This window comes from Enhydra lutris, unplaced genomic scaffold, assembly GCF_002288905.1.
Source record: "Enhydra lutris kenyoni isolate GAN:26980312 unplaced genomic scaffold, ASM228890v2 scaffoldscaffold69, whole genome shotgun sequence".
Lineage (NCBI taxonomy): Eukaryota > Metazoa > Chordata > Mammalia > Carnivora > Mustelidae > Enhydra > Enhydra lutris.
This window is the reverse complement of record NW_019154153.1, coordinates 2,392,474-2,411,963: the sequence shown is the minus strand read 5'-3', so window position 1 is coordinate 2,411,963 and position 19,490 is coordinate 2,392,474. Positions and strand designations below refer to the sequence as shown.

Genomic DNA, 19,490 nt, shown 5'->3' with positions numbered 1-19,490 from the left:
TGAATATGTTAACTGTGGGCTTGTCGTATATGACCTTTATTATGTTAAGGTATGTTCCATCTATACCTACTTAGTTGAGGGTTTTTATCATAAATGGATGTTTAATTTTGTCAAATGCTTTTTCTGCCTCTCGAGATAATCATATTTTTATCCTTCATTTTGTTAGTGTGATGTATTGTGTCGACTAATTTTGCAAATGTTGAAGCATCCTTGCATCATTGGAATAAATTGCAGTCAGGGGTGTGATCAGGATCCTTTTATTGTATTGTTGAATTCAGTTTGTGAATGTTTTCTTGAGTATTTTTATGTCCATATTCATCAGGGATATTGGCCTGTAATTATTTTTTCCTGTGACTTTTTTTCTGTTTTTTTTAATCATAAAAAGAGTTTGGAAGAGTTCCCACTCTTCTGGGTTTTTTTTTAACAGTTAGAGAAGAATTCCTGTTAATTCTTTAAATGTTTGGTAGAATTCACCAGTGAAACTATCTGGTCCAAACCTTTTCTGTTTGGAGAGGGTTTTGATTATTGATTCAGTCTCCTTACTCAATAATGGTGTGTTTTGGTTTTCTGTTTCTTCATGATTTTCAAGCTTAGTATTTTGTATGTTTATAGAAATTTATCATTATCTTCTGGGTTGTCTATTTTTTTGGCACGTAATTGTGCCCAGTAGTCTCATGATCCTTGGTATTTCCGTGGTATCAGTTATAACATCTCTTTTATTTCTGATTTTATTTATTTGAATCCTCTCTCCTTTTTTTCTTGGAGAGTCTAGCTATTATTTGTCAATTTCGTTTATCTTTTCAAAAAAACAGCTCTTAGTTTATTGATTTTTTTTTCTATTGTCTTTTTAGTTTCTGTTTCATTTATTTTCTGCTCTGATCTTTGGTATCCTCCCTCTACTGACTTTGGACTTTATTTGTCCTTTTTCTAGTTCCTTGAGGTGTAAAGTTAGATTGTTTACTTGAGACTTTTCTTGTTTTTTGAGGTAGACATTTATTGCTATGAACCTCCCTTAGATTGGTTTTGACATTTTAAACAGAAATAAAGTAAACGCTGAAGTAGTCACCTGTGATTTTCTTTATGGACCATCTGCTGAAACATTGATCTTGAGAAGAGCTGATGATATATGTACTCTGCAAGTCAATAGTAACTCACTAACTCATAGCCAGGGAAAATACTAGAATGGCTTGGGCCCTCAAGAAGCTTTTACTTGAATCTTTAAAACCTAAGAAATTTTTTTTTTTGTCTTTTCTTTCTGTTCATTTGGTTGTTAATCTTTTTAGCTTTGGAATGGCACTTTGCTGCTTAGACTAGAAGAGAGCTAGGATTCTTTGCTGCCAGGACTTGTTTCTTTCACATTTGTATTTCTGTTATATAAAGGGTGTGTGTGTGTGATTTTGTCAATTCACTTGTGCTGGATTGTGCTTAATAGCTGAGAGTGAGAATACTTTTTGGTATGTGATTTTGGTATATCTCTTGTGGGGATAGTAATATTTTCCTTAAACAGTGGGTGGTATCCTTTTCTACTTTCTGCTTTCCTCTTTCCCCCAAACTCATAACAGTCCTGATGAACAGAGTGGAGAAACAAGCATTGTGCACCAGCATTCTCACCAGCCTCACCAGATCCTGAATCTTTTACTCAACTAAGAGAGGTTCCAGTCATCTATACCTATTCAGCCTTATCTCACAGCAAGAAGTAAGAAGAAAAAATTGGTTACAAAAATAATTATTCCTCTATGAACAGAGGTCTCATGCACATCCTCCTTGATGTGTTTGGGCTTTCCAGAATAACTAAGGGACCATGTTGATCTGTTTATATGACTTGGACAGGGGGCTTTTAGCTTTTAGTACAGGCTTCCAACTGCCAAAGTTGTTTTTCTCTGATAGACTTACTCTTAGGATCAACTATCATTTTTCTGGCCCTAATGCACTGAGATATTAAATTCCTCAAAGTTCAAATATGTCTGTTTTTCTGTTTCACATGAACTATCCAAGAAAAATGTAGACAGCTGTTTGATATAATAAAAAAAAATTGAATGAAGGTCAGAGATTTCAAGTAAGTCATTAACCTCTTAGAACCTCAGTTTATTCATCTCTAAAACGAGTGTGATGATAACTATCCTATTCTCTTAAGGCAGGATAATGAATGTGAAAGTTTTAAGTCCATAATTTGCTATACAAACAATAGGTGTTATTTGGTGACCTACACACAGCCAGCACTCACTTCTGTATAGCTTCTGTGTGGTACTTGAAATATAATACAGTCAGTCTTCATTTTTAGTTTTAGAACATTTTTAATGGATACATCAAAGGAATGCTGATGAGAGCAGAATATAATTGTTTGATGCCAAATCTCTGTATTTTTAACACCAACATTCTGTATTTTTAAGGTTAGTCACTCTTCCTAAGAAAATCAACATTTTATGAAGCCCACATGCTTTGTGATAGCTTACAGATATTCTCAGAATTCTAGGACCTTTGCTCTAGGCCACAGTTTTTGCCAAATTCAGGCTACAACTATGTTATGTGCTTTGTGGACTATAATCTTTGATACAGTAAGATAAAGTAGTGCATGCTAATGAGATTTGAAAGTTCTATCAACATTATTGTAGAAATAGAATGCTGCTTCTATTTCCTAATGATAATCATGCCCTGGTTTTTTTCACCATGTTTTGTCTGCCTTTGTAATTCTTAATTCAACTTACCATTCTCTTTTCCTTCATAATTTAGGATGGTCTGTGACTGAACCAGATTTTATCTTCTTTATCTTTTTCTTTTCTTTTTTTTTTTAAAGTATAATTTCCATTATATTTTTTTCCAGAGGATAGCTTTTCTTCAGCCTTAAAAACTCAGCTCCTTACATTGGCTTTGGCAGAGGTGATGGGGCAGCACCTGTAGGTCTAAATCAGGGTTGAGGGTGTTTGGTTCTTCTGGGCTTCACAAAAATCATTCCTGACTACCTTACTGTGAATGGCACAATTCCTGCAGTAAGGTAGTTTCACTTACAGCTTGAGAAGCATAAAGGTGTCAAAGACCCTTGCTTCAGAGATGTCCTGATGCTGCGTCCTCTACTGTGTTTCAGACAATGAACGTCTTAATGGCCTATTCCTCAGGTCCACATCAGGCACAATTAGTGCTATAAATAAGCTGCACGTGGTTGGCAGCACTTTTCTTCATGATTATTGTTCCTTCTTTTCTTGGTCATATTGGAAGCAATCACCCAAGAGCTCCACTTTTTCTTATAAAAACATTTTTCCACTGTAGAGGTATTGTTAGTGTTAGGATTCCTTCGAGATGGCTTCCTCTGCCCTCCTTCTAATAGCCCACTAGTACATTTAGGCTCCCAGGAGCCACAACACACTGGTACTCCAGGTGAATTTATACATCTTATTCCCAACTAAGATTTCTCATAACTGGTCACCAGCCTAGAAGTATCTCAAACTCCCTTTCACTACTTTTTTTTTTTTTTTCTTAAAGCCTAGACAGAGTCTTCCAGAACTAGATTACCATCAAAATAGAGTCATACCCAGTTCCATATTCCCATTCCAGATGCAGAAAGGAGTAGGCTTCACTGTATCTCCTAGATTTATATGTACTGTCTTCTCTCTGCCTGTCAGAATGCACAAATACTGCCGAAATGACTATGTGAGGACTTCTTTGTATGAAACCTAGGTGTCTTGATGCATATCTGAGCTTTTACCTAAGGAAGGGAGATTGAGAAGAGGATTTGTAGTCAACACCAACCACTTAACTTGGAAAATAGAAAAGGAAAAGAATTACCCATAATCCCACCACCCTGAAGCAATCTCAGTGAATATTTTGTTGTCTCACAGTCCAGTATTACTGGCTTTCTGGTATGTGTTCTTGTCATAGCTGTGGTGCGTGCACATTAGTGCACTTAGAAGTTTTTTTTTTTTTTTTTTAAGATTTTATTTTATTCATTTGACAGAGGGAGAGAGATCACAAGTAGACAGAGAGAGAGGGGGAAACAGGCTCCCCGCCGAGCAGAGAGCCTGACTCGGGGCTCAATCCCAGGACCCTGGGGTCATGAGGCGAGCCGAAGGCAGAAGCTTAACCCATTGAGCCACCCAGGTGCCCCAGAAGTTTCTGCTTTCTTAAAAATGTAGTATTACCTCCCACCTGTGAAACTGACAAACTATATTTTCTCTTGTGTTCTTTATAAGGCCATTGTATTCTTTTTATGGCCTTTTAGCTTGGTGGTAAATAGCATGTTTTGTCTTTAGACCTAATTTAAATGTCACTTGGTAGCTGTGTAATTTCCCACAAACCACTTAACCTCTTCTCTCAGTGTCAGGTTCCTCGTTTGTTAAATGGCAATAATAAAACCTGCAGCAAAGGCTATTGTGCAGATTAATATAATAAGGTATTTAGTACACTTAGTCCTTTGCCTGGCACATAGGAGGTACTCAATAAATGATATTGGCAATGACATTTATAGTGTTGTGATACAACCCTCGAATATTTATGAGATCCACTGATGCTACTGTTTATTATATAGATTTCTCCTCTCTTCTAACATTACTTTAATTGCACAAGTAACCCACAATCCTGGCAATTAATTTTTCCTGCAGCAAAAGAAATTATTTTATTTCGTGAATCTCTAATTGAATTGTTCAAGTTCACCAGTACTGCCTGAGAAACAATATAGGTACCTCTCCAAGGCCTCAGGGCATGGGAGGTTAGCCACACGCATTGTCAGACCTAATTACCTTTCATAAGTACCCCTGGTGGCAGGTGACTTTTGCTTCTGGAGTTTTCTGACCTGAGGGTGATTTTCAGGCAATCGGTAAGAAGCAGAAGCCACCACCTCTGCACTGTGGTTCTAAAGTAATTCTGGACAGGCTTGCTAATTACATGAGCTCAACGGAGGCAGAGACCTCTTAGACTATGTGAGAAAATTGTAAATAATTTGCTGGAGAGCTTTCTCTTAAGTATTCTTAAGACATCATTTATAGTGTTCTGCAGGTATATCCTATGTGTTTGTAATTTCTCCTGAATAATTTAAGGTGGTATTGTCTTGTGACTCACATGATTTCTCTCTCAGACTCAAAATTACAGTGTTTTAAATGTCTCTGGAATATATGCTCTCAGATCCATTGGTCCTTAGTGATTATGAGTATTTTGACTAATGAGGAAAAGCTATCTTTTTCCTCTTTGGGGTGTCATTTGTGAGTGAGACATTCTTCCAGGACAATAAAAATAATCTTACACTTTAGGGGCACTGAGTGGCTCAGTTAAGCGGCTGACTCTTGATTTCAGCTCAGGTTATGATCCTCAGGACCCTGGGGTTCGTCTCATGTGGGGCTCCACACATAAGAGAGTCTGCTTGAGGTTTCCTTCGGCCCCTACCCCCACTAGTGCTCTCTCTCTCTCTCTCTCTCTCTCTCTCTCTCAAATAAATAAATAAATCTTTAAAATATCCTTGTACTTTGTACAAAATAGAATTCTTCACATCTTACTTGATTTTTACAGCCATCTGAAAATGTGGGGGCCCTGCAGAGTTCAATATATATTTATTTGAATGAAAAAGCTGGTGAGTTTTTACCCTAAAGGAAAGTTACATGTTTTGTTTTTTAAGTAGGCTCCACGCCCAGTATGGGGCTTGATCTCACAACCCCAAGATCAAGAGTTGCATGCTTTACTGACTGAGCCAGGCAAGTGCCCCAGAGAGTTGCATGTATTTTATTTAAGGTTTTATGCATTAGTAGTAGATTTTTTAATCTTTTAATTTCCTTGTGTACCCCAACAAGTTATTTATCCTATAATCTGACAGCATTCATGTATATCAGTTTCCCAGACTGATCTTAGCTCTAGTCAGTGTCTGGTGTACCTTCTAGAATATATCATTAAGTTTACCCACATCTACCAGTTAACATATGATAGGATCCCCTTTTAATAGTTTTGGAAGACAGGCCTAGCAGTTGCCTATTAGATCATATTTTTATTTTATGGGGTTATGTTTTGGAGGATATGATTTGAATCACATTTTATCTGAACTATCAAACAACAATCTTGTTACAATAGGGTTCTACAGTTTTCCTTTCATTAACTTGTCCTCAGCTTCTCACTAATTTGTTATTTTCTGTACATTCTCTCTGTCTTTAGATTACTATCTGTTTTGGGTTAAAGGAATATTTTCTTGGATACAAAAATGCATCATCAACCAAAACAAAAGAGTCATTCTCTGTTGATGTGTCTTCCTCCTTCCTCCTGATCTGAGGATGACGAGGCTAAAGTTTCCAGCTGGATCTGGCAGTCAGCATTTCTGGGATAAATTAAATGAGCACACTTGATTGAGGTGTAGCTGGACTGTATCACTGTCTTCCTGTTATCCTGGGAGATCAAAGCAGAGCACAAAATGGGGCTTAGTCTTTAAAATATTTGAAACAGATGCTGGTTCCTTTTGGTGAAAATTCAGGTTTTAAGGCAAACCACTTGTTAGCAAGACTTCATTTCTTTTCATTGAAAGAATAGTCAACAGTGAACATAAACCACTCTTTTCTTCCTCATTTTCAAGACTAGAAACACAAACTTTTTGCATGAGGAGGTATTTGGCAGACCTAGAAAGCACTTAGACTGTCTGGGTTCCTTTTCATATAAATATAAAATAAATTATTCAGATTTTGCTTTTGGCATTTTGGATATTAAATGAAAACATCTTAAATGTTTAAATTTTCATAGTCATTTTGTTGATGGGTCACTATTTAAAATCTAGCATTCCTATGGTTGTATCTTCTAGAAATTGAACCAGGATGTTTATCCCTCACTTCATGTTTTAACAAACCAAAACGCCCATTCTCTACAACCTTTATCATTGACATATGGGTCCTAAGTTCATATAGAATAATTCCATAAGTATGGTTTGAGATTTTTATTATTTGGTTAAAATAGACTGAAATGAGAGAATTTACTCAAAAATACTTATTGGGCGTCTACGCCCAATCCATATACTGCATTAGGTGTATGGATTTAAATACATGGTTCAACACTGTAAAACAAATAGTAAACCACATATTCTCCAACAGAAAAGTTATACAAGGTATAATGGGAAAACCCAGGCCTCCACAAAGAGGCTCAAGGTTTCACAGAGAAAGTGACACTTGAGCTGCCTCTTAAAGGAGCAGTTGGCTTTTGCCAAGCAGATGTAATTTTAGACAAGAACATAGACATATAAATAGCATAACAAATTTGGTATACTCTTCTTTTAAATTTTTTTTAAAGATTTCATTTATTCATTTGAGAGAGAAAGATAGACAGTGAGAGAGAACATGAGACGGGAGAAGGTCAGAGGGAGAAGCAGACCGCCCTGCTTACCAGGGAGCTTGATGCGGGCTTGATCCCGGGATTCCAGGACCGTGACCTGAGCCAAAGGCAGTGGCTCAACCAACTGAGCCACCCAGGCACCCTCAAATATGGTATATTCTTAATAGTTCATGATGGATAGTGCTTAAGATGTATATTAATTATTTGTACATAACCTATTACTCCCAAATTTGGCAGCATAGAAAAACAATAAGCTTTTGTCATTTCCATGGTTTCTGTGGGTCAGGAATTCAGGAACCACTTAGCTGGGTGGTTCTTACTTAGAGTCTGTTATGGGTTACAATCATGATGTCATTTGGGACTGCAGTTATCCAAAAACTCGACTGAGAATGGAGCATCCAGTTTCAAGATGGTTCATCCACTGTCCATCTGGTTACTGGTAAGAACTGTCATTTCCTCGCCATATGGATCTAGCCACAAGGTGGCCAAGGTGGCCAGCTTCACCAAAAATAAATGATTTGGGAGAAGAGAACAAGGATGAAGCCACAAATGCCTTCTATGACCTAGAATCAAAAGTTACATATCATCACTCTTACCATATTCTGTTCCTTAGCAGCAAGTCACAAAGACCATCCCACATTTAATGGAGCAGAGTATCTTGGGCTCTACTTTTTGAAGGGAGGCATGTCTTAGAATTCATGGACTTATAAATAACATCACAGAGTGTCTGGGTAGGGGGATGACAAGCCATGAGGGTGATGCAGTCAGCAGGTAGATCAAGAAGACAGATGGACAAAATAGGGAGAATACTGGAGACAAGGGCAGTTAAGATTAAGTTCTTATTTTGTCCTGGAGAGTGATGCTAAAGGCCTGAATGGATACAATTGTGGAAGAGTTAGTAAACTGGGAATATATTCATTATCAAGAAACATTGGTTCTTCTAAGAAATGTCCCAAATTGTTTCCAATCTTCTTTGGTTTAGAAAATAGAGAACACAGTCTGAAAGCCCAATTACAGTCCAGAAAGTTAATGTGTCCAGAGAAACTATTCGGATAAAAAGCAGTGAATAAAGCCTGCATGTTCTGTATTGTTCAAGATGAGAAGCACCAAGCTGTGACACACATGGCCATTAAGCTGAGCTACATAGCCCCTAACCATATTTACAGGTCAGGTTACCTCTCTTGGCCTTGAACTTTTCATTTAGAAAGTAGGGCAAGGAGAAGCGGAGTAGATGACCTACATGATCTCAAAAACTCCTCCCATCTCTTGTGTTCTGTACTGAAAATGAGTACCGGATGCCGTTTTGATCCAATTAGTGTTTAATTTTTGTTGACCTTGAGAATGTTTGACTCAATAAAAATATTTGACCTATTTGCCCATATTTAGATCAGAATAGACCAGTATCAGGGAATTTTCACTGAATATTTGCTGGAGCTGAAACTAAGTTAATTCCATTTAATTTCTTTTTTCTTTCTTTTTTTTTTTTAATTATTTATTTGAGAGACAGAGAGAGAGAGAGAGAGAGCATGTGCGTGTGTGACCAAGGAAGGGGTAGAAGGAAAGGGAAAGAGAGAATCCCAAGCAGACTCTCCCCACTAAGCATGGAGCCCAAAGCAGGGCTCGATACCAGGACTCTGAGACCATGACCTGAGCCAAAATCAAGAGCTGGCCTCTTAACTGACTGAGCCACCCAGGTGCCCCCGGTTTAATTTCTTTATCAATTTCCACACGTATAATTGAAAATACCTAAACTTCTTCAATATTCTTATTTTAGTGAATCATTTTAGTATCAGTTCTTTTCCATATTTAAATTGTATAATGATTGGGGCACCTGGGTGACTCAGATGGGTAAGTGTCTGGGTCATGATCTCCAGGTCCTGGAATCAAGCCTCATGTCAGGCTCCCACCTTAGCAGGGAGTCTGCTTCTCCCTCTACCCCTGCTTGTGCTCTCTCTGTCTCTCTCTTTCAAATGAATAAATAAAATCTTTAGAAATAAATAAAAATAAGTAATTGTATAATGATTTTATTTATCATTCAGAGTTTTGCCCATATCAGATTTTACTAATTATAGTTTTCTGCAATGGAATTTTCTTTCTGTGTCTATTGCCAAATTCAGTTATCTATTTTGCCAGTATTTTGTTTTGATACTGATGTCGATGCAAATAATATTCATTATGAATTGATTTTTTCTATCATTTTATTTTTTTGTCATGATAAGTGTATATTCTCTTTAATCCTCATCCTCTATTTCCCCCATCCCCCTACCCACCTCCTCTCTGGTAGCCATCAGCATATTCTTTATAGTTAAGAGTCTGGTTTCTTTTTCTTTTCTTTTCTTTTTTTTTTTTTACTTGCTTGTTTTGTTTCTCAAATTCCATATATGAATGAAATCATACAGTGTTTACCTTTCTCTGACTGATTTATTATTTTGCTAGCATAAAACTGTCATGTCATTGCAAATGGCAAGAATTCATTCTTTTTTAGGCTGAATAATATTCTATTGTGTGTGTGTGTGTATATATACACACACACATCCATACCACATCTTCTTTATCCATTTATCCATTTATCCATTTATCCATTCATCCATCAATGGACACTTGGGCTGCTTCCATAGTTTGGCCATTATAAGTAACACTGCAAGAAACATAGGAGTGCCTATGTAGTTATTAACTGAATTTTTTAATGGTAATTATTATTTATGTCTTAACTAGTCTGTGAGAAGATTATAAGAATTAACTAATATTACAGTTACCCCATTGTCTGGAATTGATCTATTGTAGGGATTGGCAAATTTTTTTGTGAAGGTTCATATGGTAAATATTTTGTACTTAATGAACTCTGTGCTCTGTCACCACTATTCATCTCTGCTGCTGCAGTGTGAAAGCAACCGTAGGCAATGTGTAAATAAACAAGCATAACTGTGATCTAATATAACTTTGTTTATGGATCCTGAAGTTTGATTTTTATATAATTTCTACATGTCACCAAAGGTTCTTCTTTTCTCTTTTTTTCAACCATTTGAAAATGTAAAAACCATTCTTAGATGTTAGATTATAGAAAACAGGCAGTGGTATTAAATTTGGTCCACCGAATGTAATTTACCAACCTCGGGTCTATTGCTTATCCAGTTCTTCGTTGTTCTCATCACTTCCCATTCTGTTATCTTACCATCCACAGTTGTTGGTGGAGCTAAGGGCAAATGATAGGGTTGAAATGTCCTCAGGGTCAGAATGTCAGCTAAAGTTATCAAGAATAACTTGTATTTTACATGGATTCAGATGCATTTTATAGATGATGAAACAGAGTCTTGAAAATAATAATTGTTAATAATTACTGAAGGAGCTTACTATGTGGTAGACACATAGATTATTATAACTCCATAAAATGTACTATCCCCAAAGTAACTTGTCCTAGGTCTCATAGCGAGATTGTTGCAGAGCCTGGAATTAAACCAGTCTCCAGAGCCCATGCTCTTAACCATGGCACAGTATTGCTCTCTAGTTCTTCACTTCCTCACAAGAGTCATCAATACAGAGCAAACATTTTGGAGCAGGTAATGTAAATGATACAAATCTGTCTCCGGTGAGGGCAGGCTCTGGGTAAAAAAGCCTTTTTTCACCAGTCTTTGAAACTGGATGCCCAGTAGTTAACATGATTACCAGCAAAGGGCCTACATGCTTATGGCTACATGTTTATGGGTGTAGTGCTATAGGACAGGAGATGCCACAGCAACTTTTGCCAGAGAAATACTCAAGTCGATAAGATTCTTAACTAAGATCCTAAGATACAGAGGACCACCAACATTACTTTAATTCTGTAGTTAACTAGCAAAAACTTACATGAGTGAAGTAACTAATATGAGGCAGGTAAAGCAGGCAGCCAGGCAAACAACTGTGCTTTCCTAGAAGGTACAAGTTGTAATTGCTCCAAGAGACACAGGGATGCAGGAGTTCCAGCTCAAAGGAGCCCAGCCCCTGCTGATCAAACCATATAGTGCATTCGGGGTGGGGGGGGTGTTAAGTAACACGTGAACCTGATGCTTTATTCTCATGCACAGAAAAGTATGATAGTTTAGATGAGCCTGTTAATGAAATCAAGGAATGCTGAAAACCTCCCAGTACCATAGAATGTATGATACTGAACTCACAAGATAGTCTGAGACACAAATGTCAGCCTTAGGATGGCTTTGCAGTATTCTCTGTTTTTGTTTTTTAAGATTTTATTTATTTATTTGACGAGAGATTCCACAAGTAGGCAGAGTGACGGGCAGAGGGAAAGGGAGTAAAGCAGGCTCTCCGCTGAACAGGGAACCTGATGTGAGGCTCGATCCCAGGACCTTGGGATCATGATCTGAGCCAAAGGCAGCCGCTTAACCAAGTGAGTCACCCAGGTGCCCCAGCTTTGCAGTATTCTTTGAAATGGAATATCTGGGAAATGATGTGTGGATGGTTTATTAAATAGACAAATACAGAAGTACACCAAACCAAATGAGATCTTATTGCTTAGATGAAGATGGCAGAGACTTTGCTTCCTGTGGATGATCTAAAGCTTCCGATTTCTTGCCAGCAGTAACATCTCATATATAAGATTACAGCTGCTGAAGCCTAAAAGCAATAGAGTATGAAGAATTCCCCCAAACTGTGTTTGAGCAGATTGCTTAAAACATGAAGAGAGCTGTTCCTCCTTTTAGTTGCTGTGAAAGTCTGTGGCACTGAAAGTGTGCTCCCTGGAAAGAAACCAAGGAAGAGCACTAATGACATGAACAGATTAACACATAGAAGCAAAGGTGTATTTTGCATTCTCTTTTTGCTTTTCCTCTTTGCGTGATCTTTAGAGTTGGAGTTGCTACTTCACTTTTCCATCCCATTTCCTATTTTCTAAACACCCTTAATGTGTTAAGAATCTGATTTTATCAGGAACACGGTCTCTAACCTTCGTAGTTCCTCACTAAACTGTTATAGAATTTGGATGTGGGTCCATTTGTATGGTAGCTCTTTCATGAGGATGAAAAGCTGGGGCTAGAGCCTGGTAGATAAAACAAATTTAAGATTCTGCACAAACATAACTTCTTCCCCCACTGTCAAGTCACTAGGAGCCTTCCTGCTCTGGTGTGTCACGTAGCTTCACCTGATCGGGCTAGATGGACTCCCGTTTCCGGGTCCTTGGAGCTTTCTCCCTTGGCCTGCTGGCACTCCATTTTTTTACTTGCTAGCACTCTAACATTTTCCTCCCAGATCTGTCAGCTCTATCAGAACGCTTGTGTTGCTCTTTCTGACCACTCTGTTCCTCACATTCCAGTGGGACTGCTGCACTCTGCCATTGGACTTCACAGTCCTTCAGTCAGCACTTAATGAACCCTGTGTTGGATCAGAGGGAATCAGGGCACATGGATCCTTCTTCCAAAAATTGGGGGATGGATATATGTATGTATGTATATGTGTATATGTGTGTGTGTGTGTGTGTGCGTACACACACACACACACACATATACATATATACATACATACAGAAAACTTGGCTTGCCTCACATTACTTAATCCTGAAATCTCCTGGCTGTTAACTTACAACACATAACATCAGTCACATCTTGTAGGATTTCTGGTACTTCTATGCTGAGCCTATTTTGTCATAGTAATGTTTTTATCCTCAAATAATAATAAAGCTTTGCTAAAGCATCAGCTACTAGTCATAATGAAATGATGATATCTGTCAGAGTTTGTGTTTTGCTAAGAAATTTTAACTTTCAGAGAGTTGAGGGGGAGATTAATTCAGTGACTGTATGGAAGGTTTTATTCTCAAATAAAATGAGTAGAGAAAACCATCATGCTAATTTTTGTTTTTCCCCAGTTTGTTTTTTTTTTTTCCCACCCAAAGCCTGGATTGCTCCCAAGGTAAAAGCTGTAATGTCTGGAAATCATTAATCCGTGGGATTTGTTCATGGTGTATAAAATTTTCAGAAAGAATTTGCTTCTTAAATATGATTTCCTGATTGACTATGGCAGACATAAATCCAGGAAGGACAGCTCTGTCAGAACAGCCAAGAGCCCTCCCACATTTTTTGGTGTGTGTGTGTGGAGTGGAAATAAAGATTCTCCAAGCGGGTAGGTCAGGAGGAGAGAGAGGTAAAGGGGAAAGGAGAGAACAGGGATGCTGCTGGGGTGGAAAGAGGGGCCGCACATCCTGATCTCTTGGAATTCGCTACAAGCTCACTAGGATCCTAGCTTTATTTCAATTTATAATAATGGGAGAGAGAAGTTAAGGGATCACCCTTTGTGCCTGTCGTGGTACTGGTTCTAAAGCGCACCCATCCTCCCAGTTGGCCGAGTTCGAAGCTGTGCTCAAGCTGAAAATAATGGCTAAGGTCAATTTTACACAGGTCTTTTCTTCCATTTTGCCCTTGTCACCGCCCTGCCGCTGCAGGCACATACATGTGCCCTCTCATGCACACCAGATCACGTGTCTCCACCCTGTCATTTTGTTTCCTGGTTATTTCTGACTTTAACATTAAGAGATCAGATTTCTGTACATAATTAGTCTTTCTCTAAATAGTGCAGATACTTCACTTCTGATATTTGTACACAGCTGCAGATACATTTATATTTTCCTACATTTCAAGTGAGAAGACTCTCCTTCTCTCCCACCTGCCCCCTCCTAGGCCATGTTCTTGTTAAGCACTGTTTAATGAAGAGCCACATCTTCCAAAGGCTTCAGACACAGAACGAGCCCCTCAGTGGTCACAGTCTATCAGCGAGCATTCCGCAGTGAACTTCTAAATACCTACATGGTCCCCTTGTGTTTTTGCTTTGACACTAGAGTTGAAATAGTAATGTGACTAGTGGCAAACTGTCCCATTCTACTCCTCCCAACTCTTTTAGATTTACACAGATACACCACGCACATGCACCTTTAACCTGACCTTGAAATAAGCTAATGACAGAACAGTCTCCTCCAAAGACTGGCCTCTGTTTGGGAGCCCTCATAGAGGTAAACTATCCAATCTCATAATTGCTAGATAATCGTACTTGGCTCTTCTCTGTATTCCTGTAGACTGTGAGAAGGAGCCAGTGGATTTGTTCCCTATAATGTAGATTCATATCCTTTGTTATGTCGTTCCTTATTTATTGACATATGTCAAGGTCGGAAGGTTGACACCTCCACTTGGCCTTCTCTTCCACTTCCGGTGCAATTGGTACATTGCATTAGAAAGAGAAGAAAATGAGATGTTGTGACAGATTGTTACCGTGGTTTGCCTGGCAAGCAACAAGCATGTTGCTGTTTTCCAGATCCATCTGTCTAGCAGACATGTAATAATGCCAAGAAGTGTTGTTGTGCTTGACTGCAACAAACAATTATAGCAGGGGTACTTTAGGCACCATACCTCAAAGGATCAGAATGGAACGTGAGTTACAATTTCAGCACTCAGATATGTGCACAGGCATGCGAGGAGTTGAAGCCACCATTTTTGCCTGTGGCCAACTGTCTAACTAGTTTGCAGCATCAGCATTCATTTGGCTCACCTGCTTAAAGAATGTGAGCCTCTTCTTCTGCCTCATTATTCTCCCCCATACCTAGGATTTTTTCCACACAATTTCTCATTCATAAGTGTGTAGCTGTGGAACGTTCCTGTAGAATGGGAAAGTCATTCATCTGTTTCTGCACTTTTAGGTGCACACACACACAAATATTTAAGCCCTGCATTGTTCACTAAAATACAGTAAATGATTTGTTGTGGCCAAGAACTGAACTGAAGATAGATGCTTTCCCATCCTTACTAGCTCTTAAGAGCAAGGAAGAATTTTGGAACACACACCTGCTCTTAGCATTTCTCAATCTAGCAGAGTGAATAGCTTTTTATTCTTAAGATCTTATTTATTTATTTGACAGGAGCTGTGGGGGAAGGAAAAGCAGGCTCCCCACTGAGCAGGGAGCCTGATGTGGGCATCCATTCCAGGACTTTGGGATCATGACCTGAACCAAAGGCAGACGCTTATCCGATTAGTCGGATAACCTATCCAGTCTCCCCAACTGGATGGCTTTCTTAATTATTCTAGTTATTGAACTCTCTCATCTGACTATATTTTCTGGGAGCCTAAAATATGTGTCCTCTTAATAGGTTAGCTTATAGTAGCTTCTGTGCCTCATAATAGCATTCTTTCCACTTAATGTCCATTTATCTGTACTTCTTCATCTGTACATACTTGTCTGCCCCCTTAATAGTAGATGACCATATTTTCACGTATCTTACAAGTTTCCAAATATTAAAGTAGGTACTTGAAATACCTACAGCTTTAACATCCTCCATAAGCATATAAATAAAGGGGCTCAGCAGATTTCTTCCCTCACTAGTGGGCAGGCCCCCAACACTCTACTATATTTGAGTAACATTTATTATACTGCATAAAATAAAATAGGTTTTAACAAAATGGAGAAAAAATAGGCAAAATGTAGTTAGCAGCTCTATGGTTCAGATTTCGGGATTCATTTTATTCTGTACCATTTCCTATCTCCTTATGACTTCAAGTACAGAATTTTTTCTCTCCGTCTGGATCAACAAGTAAGGGATGTTTTGTTTTGTTTTGTCTTGCCGAAATGGTAATATATGCTTAAAGAAAAATTGACAACAGACTTCTGAGCTGTAAGACTGAGAGGAAATGATCACATGTTATTTTAAAAAATTATTCCCACTTTTGTTTGTACTTCAAAACCCGTAGTCTTTTTTGGCTTTCATAGACACATTTAAACTTTAACAAACCGTAAAGCCCTTTAAATCTGAAACCTTTGAAGAGAGTTTTTACTTTAAGAACCAGATATTTCTATTTGTGGTAAGATTTCTGATTAACATTTATTCATCTCAGTTATCCAGTAGTCCCTGGACCTGAACTGCTAATGATAACCAAGTATTTACTATTCCTCTCCTTTACCCAGTGTTAAAGAAAAAAAATTATCCATTCACTTTTTAAAACAGTAAGACAGACTTCATTCAGGACCATTGTGATAGGTATAGGGATCACTGCAGTGGAGTTTTTCAGTGGGGAGAAAGATTGTGCTTAACAATCTTTGAATTGAATACAACAAGGAAAAGAGGAAATTATAGCCAAGGAGCAGGGTAGGGGTCAGTGGGTGGAGGCTTACTAAGAGGAGACTTTAGGGAGAAGGGCACATTCTGGCTCAACCTACCTAACAGGATCCTTGCTGAAGGCAGGCCAGAGTGATCAGACATCACCTGAAGAATGGTGGAGGGTGAGGATCCTGATCAGACATTGAGGGTAATCAAATATCAAGGATGGGAGATTCCTGATAAACCAATTTAGCAGGATTCTTGCCAGAGCTGGACAATGTAGAGATGAACTCATATTTGAGATACTTAGTAAATATGTATAACACAAGTTATAGTAATAGTATAGTATAGTATAATAATATACTAAATAATATAGTAATCATCTGAATTATTTTGCTTTTGTCGTGATTTTTATTTTTGGTTTGGAAGATAAATGTAAGACAGCCACATTCTATAAAATATGGGGAGTCAGATAGATCTACATGAAAAGCACTTATGAAGTAAGGGTCAGGATTTGGAGCCCTTAAGTTTCTTGTCTTTAACTTTAGGTTATCTGTTAATTTTTCCTGAAATTTTGGAAGTTTATTGACTTACCCCTAAAAGAAAGGCAGCTATGCTGTTACAGAATTGTTTTTCAGTAAGTGACTAGTCCTCTAAGCACAAACTCAGTCTAAAGCTATTAAAATTTTCCAGATTCTCAATTTTAACAATAAGGTTTGGTTTTTGATGGAGGTTGTGTAGATATATCTTATAAACTGTTCTGAATTTTTTACTTTTTTATAAGCTATTATGAGGGTACAGACATGCTACGCATATTTCTGTCCAGTGTGTCTCTTGCAGGAGAAGTATCAAATGAGGGCCATTCTCAAATTTATGTATTTTATTCTATTTCATAGGGTTAAAAATGGGTGAGGATTGTAACACCAAAAATATTTAGGGAGTCCACTAATTGTCTGTTTGGGCTTCAAATGAGAAGGCTGATTAAGAAGTTGGATCTCAGGGGTGGCTGGGTGGCTCAGTTGGTTAAGCATCTGCTCTTGATTTTGGCTCAGGTCATAAGATCGAGCCCTGTGTCAGGCTCCTCTGTCCCTCTCCTTCTGCCCCTTCCTGCCTCTCAAAAAAAAAAAAAAGAAAGAAAGAAAGAAAGAGGCGGGATCTCAAAGACCATTGAGAATTAAAAACTTGAATTTTATGACCTTATGTATGAAAACTAAGTTAAGCTAAGTTTCAAATTAAGGCAAAGAGGTTTATTTAGCAATGTAAGTGTATATCTGAAGTAAACTTCAAAAGTAAACTTAAAGATAAATCCTGAATTTATGCATTTTTATTCTTGTGTTATTAGTTCCACTATTTCATGATTTTTTTTAAATGTAGATCAGACCACACCTTATTCTTAATATTCTCATCAGCTAAAACCAGACATGGCATGGAACAAAGACAGTCACTAAATGTTTGTTAAGTGGTAACTTTTTAGTTTCAGTATATGTCATTTGATATGCAACATATCTAATCAATGAAGCAAAAGTATTATGAGGATTACTATATTTTTCAGACAACTCTATTCTTTCACCAAATAGCTGCATATAAGTGAGAACATAACACAGAGCTCTAAACCTTTGTAAAGAGACTTAACACTATCCTTCATCTTTCTGATCCTGAGGTATGTTATGGTCAAGAAGATAAACTTAGTTATTGAGAGGGGGAAAAGACTTTGAGATTAGACTGATGTATTTCATTTTCTTCTTTCCTTTTTTACTTTTCAGAGTTAGTTCTCTGCTGGGACCTCTGGACAAGAATGCAATTAAGAGAGTAATGTCTCTAGAAAGATAATATGTTAGTTGTTCTGGGACTTTCTTGATGTACCTACATTGGGGGATAGAAGTATAATGGTAACCCAGTGAACAATCAGAACTATCACCAGCATTTATGCTGTTAATATATGGACAGTTGAACCTGCCTCTGAAGGCTTCAGCAGCAGATAGAAAGAACAAAAAGGTTTTGTAGCCAATTAAATAAAGGCAGTGCACTAACCACAGAAAAATCATAGTAAATTTAAGATTATTTACAAGGAACACAGTAAATGATCAATAAACCTTAGCTTTTTAAAAAATGACTTTTTTCAAACAACAAAATATTAATTACCCCAAGAGCAAATACCTTAGGTCCCAAATAATACTCAGTACCTACCCATTCAGTCTTTATGAAGATAAAGCATTCCTTTCAAAATGAGTTCCTAGAATGTGTTACAACCAACTAACCTATATTTAGAGTAAATGTCTGACACAGAAACAATAGAACAGGAAGAGAAAAGCAGGCTGTGGAATGGACTGGTTAGGAGTCTTTCACTCTGCACAATCCATCCTCGTATTGAAGAGTCAAATGGTCTGAGAAAGTATGTTCAGATACCATAGATAAATGGGTTGCATAAATGGAATACTGTGGAATTTTCAGTTAAAATCTACATTGAACAATACAGGAGCAACTCCTTCCAAAAGACCTTTACCCATCTAATCTCACTTAAGTGGAAAGGAGGTTAAAATAAACACCTCAGAAGATCACTGTCCTCTGTCACCATATGTCATCAAACACTGGCCTGTGAAGTCAGTTTGAGAACCTAGTACATAAGCAAATAAATCCTTGCACGACACAACAAAGCCATGAGTACTTCAACCAAAAATCTCTCATCCCTTTTTACAATTTAAGTACTTTTCCTTAACAATTTGGTAAATATAGGATTGGGGGAACATTGCCATTTGTCATTATATTTGATACAAACAGAAGTTGTCATACAAGTTCATTTTTTAACTTCTTTTTGCCAGAAAAGGTGTATTACGATTGTTCTGCATAGCTGTAGAACTCATGTAGCCAGACCACATTTCTCATAGTTTTTGGTAGGACTTCTGCCAATGGGCTGACGTTGTATGTGGACAGAAGACATAACTTAGGGATCCTGTAAGCCATCCTCATTCTACTTGGCAAGTGTCCCCGTTCCCTCTTGAGATTACACAGTGGCAGTTCCACCTTGTGGGAAATGCAATTTCTTTTCTAAGTGGCCTGCCCAAGTCAGATAGAGAGGAGAAGAAAGAGATAAGGGCATTTCCCACATGATTGACATGGTTAAATATGTCCCAAAGAGGCCGAAGT

General features: G+C 37.9%; 1 protein-coding gene and 1 pseudogene across 1 annotated transcript in view; one reads left to right on the top strand and one right to left on the bottom strand.

Annotated features, from left to right (window-relative positions):
• The window catches only part of LOC111159681 (ELKS/RAB6-interacting/CAST family member 1), a 510,890-nt gene that overhangs the window by 448,344 nt on the left and 43,056 nt on the right, over positions 1 to 19,490 (top strand). The gene's annotated exons all lie outside the window — the stretch shown is intronic.
• Positions 2,858 to 3,205, bottom strand: LOC111159683 (annotated as a pseudogene).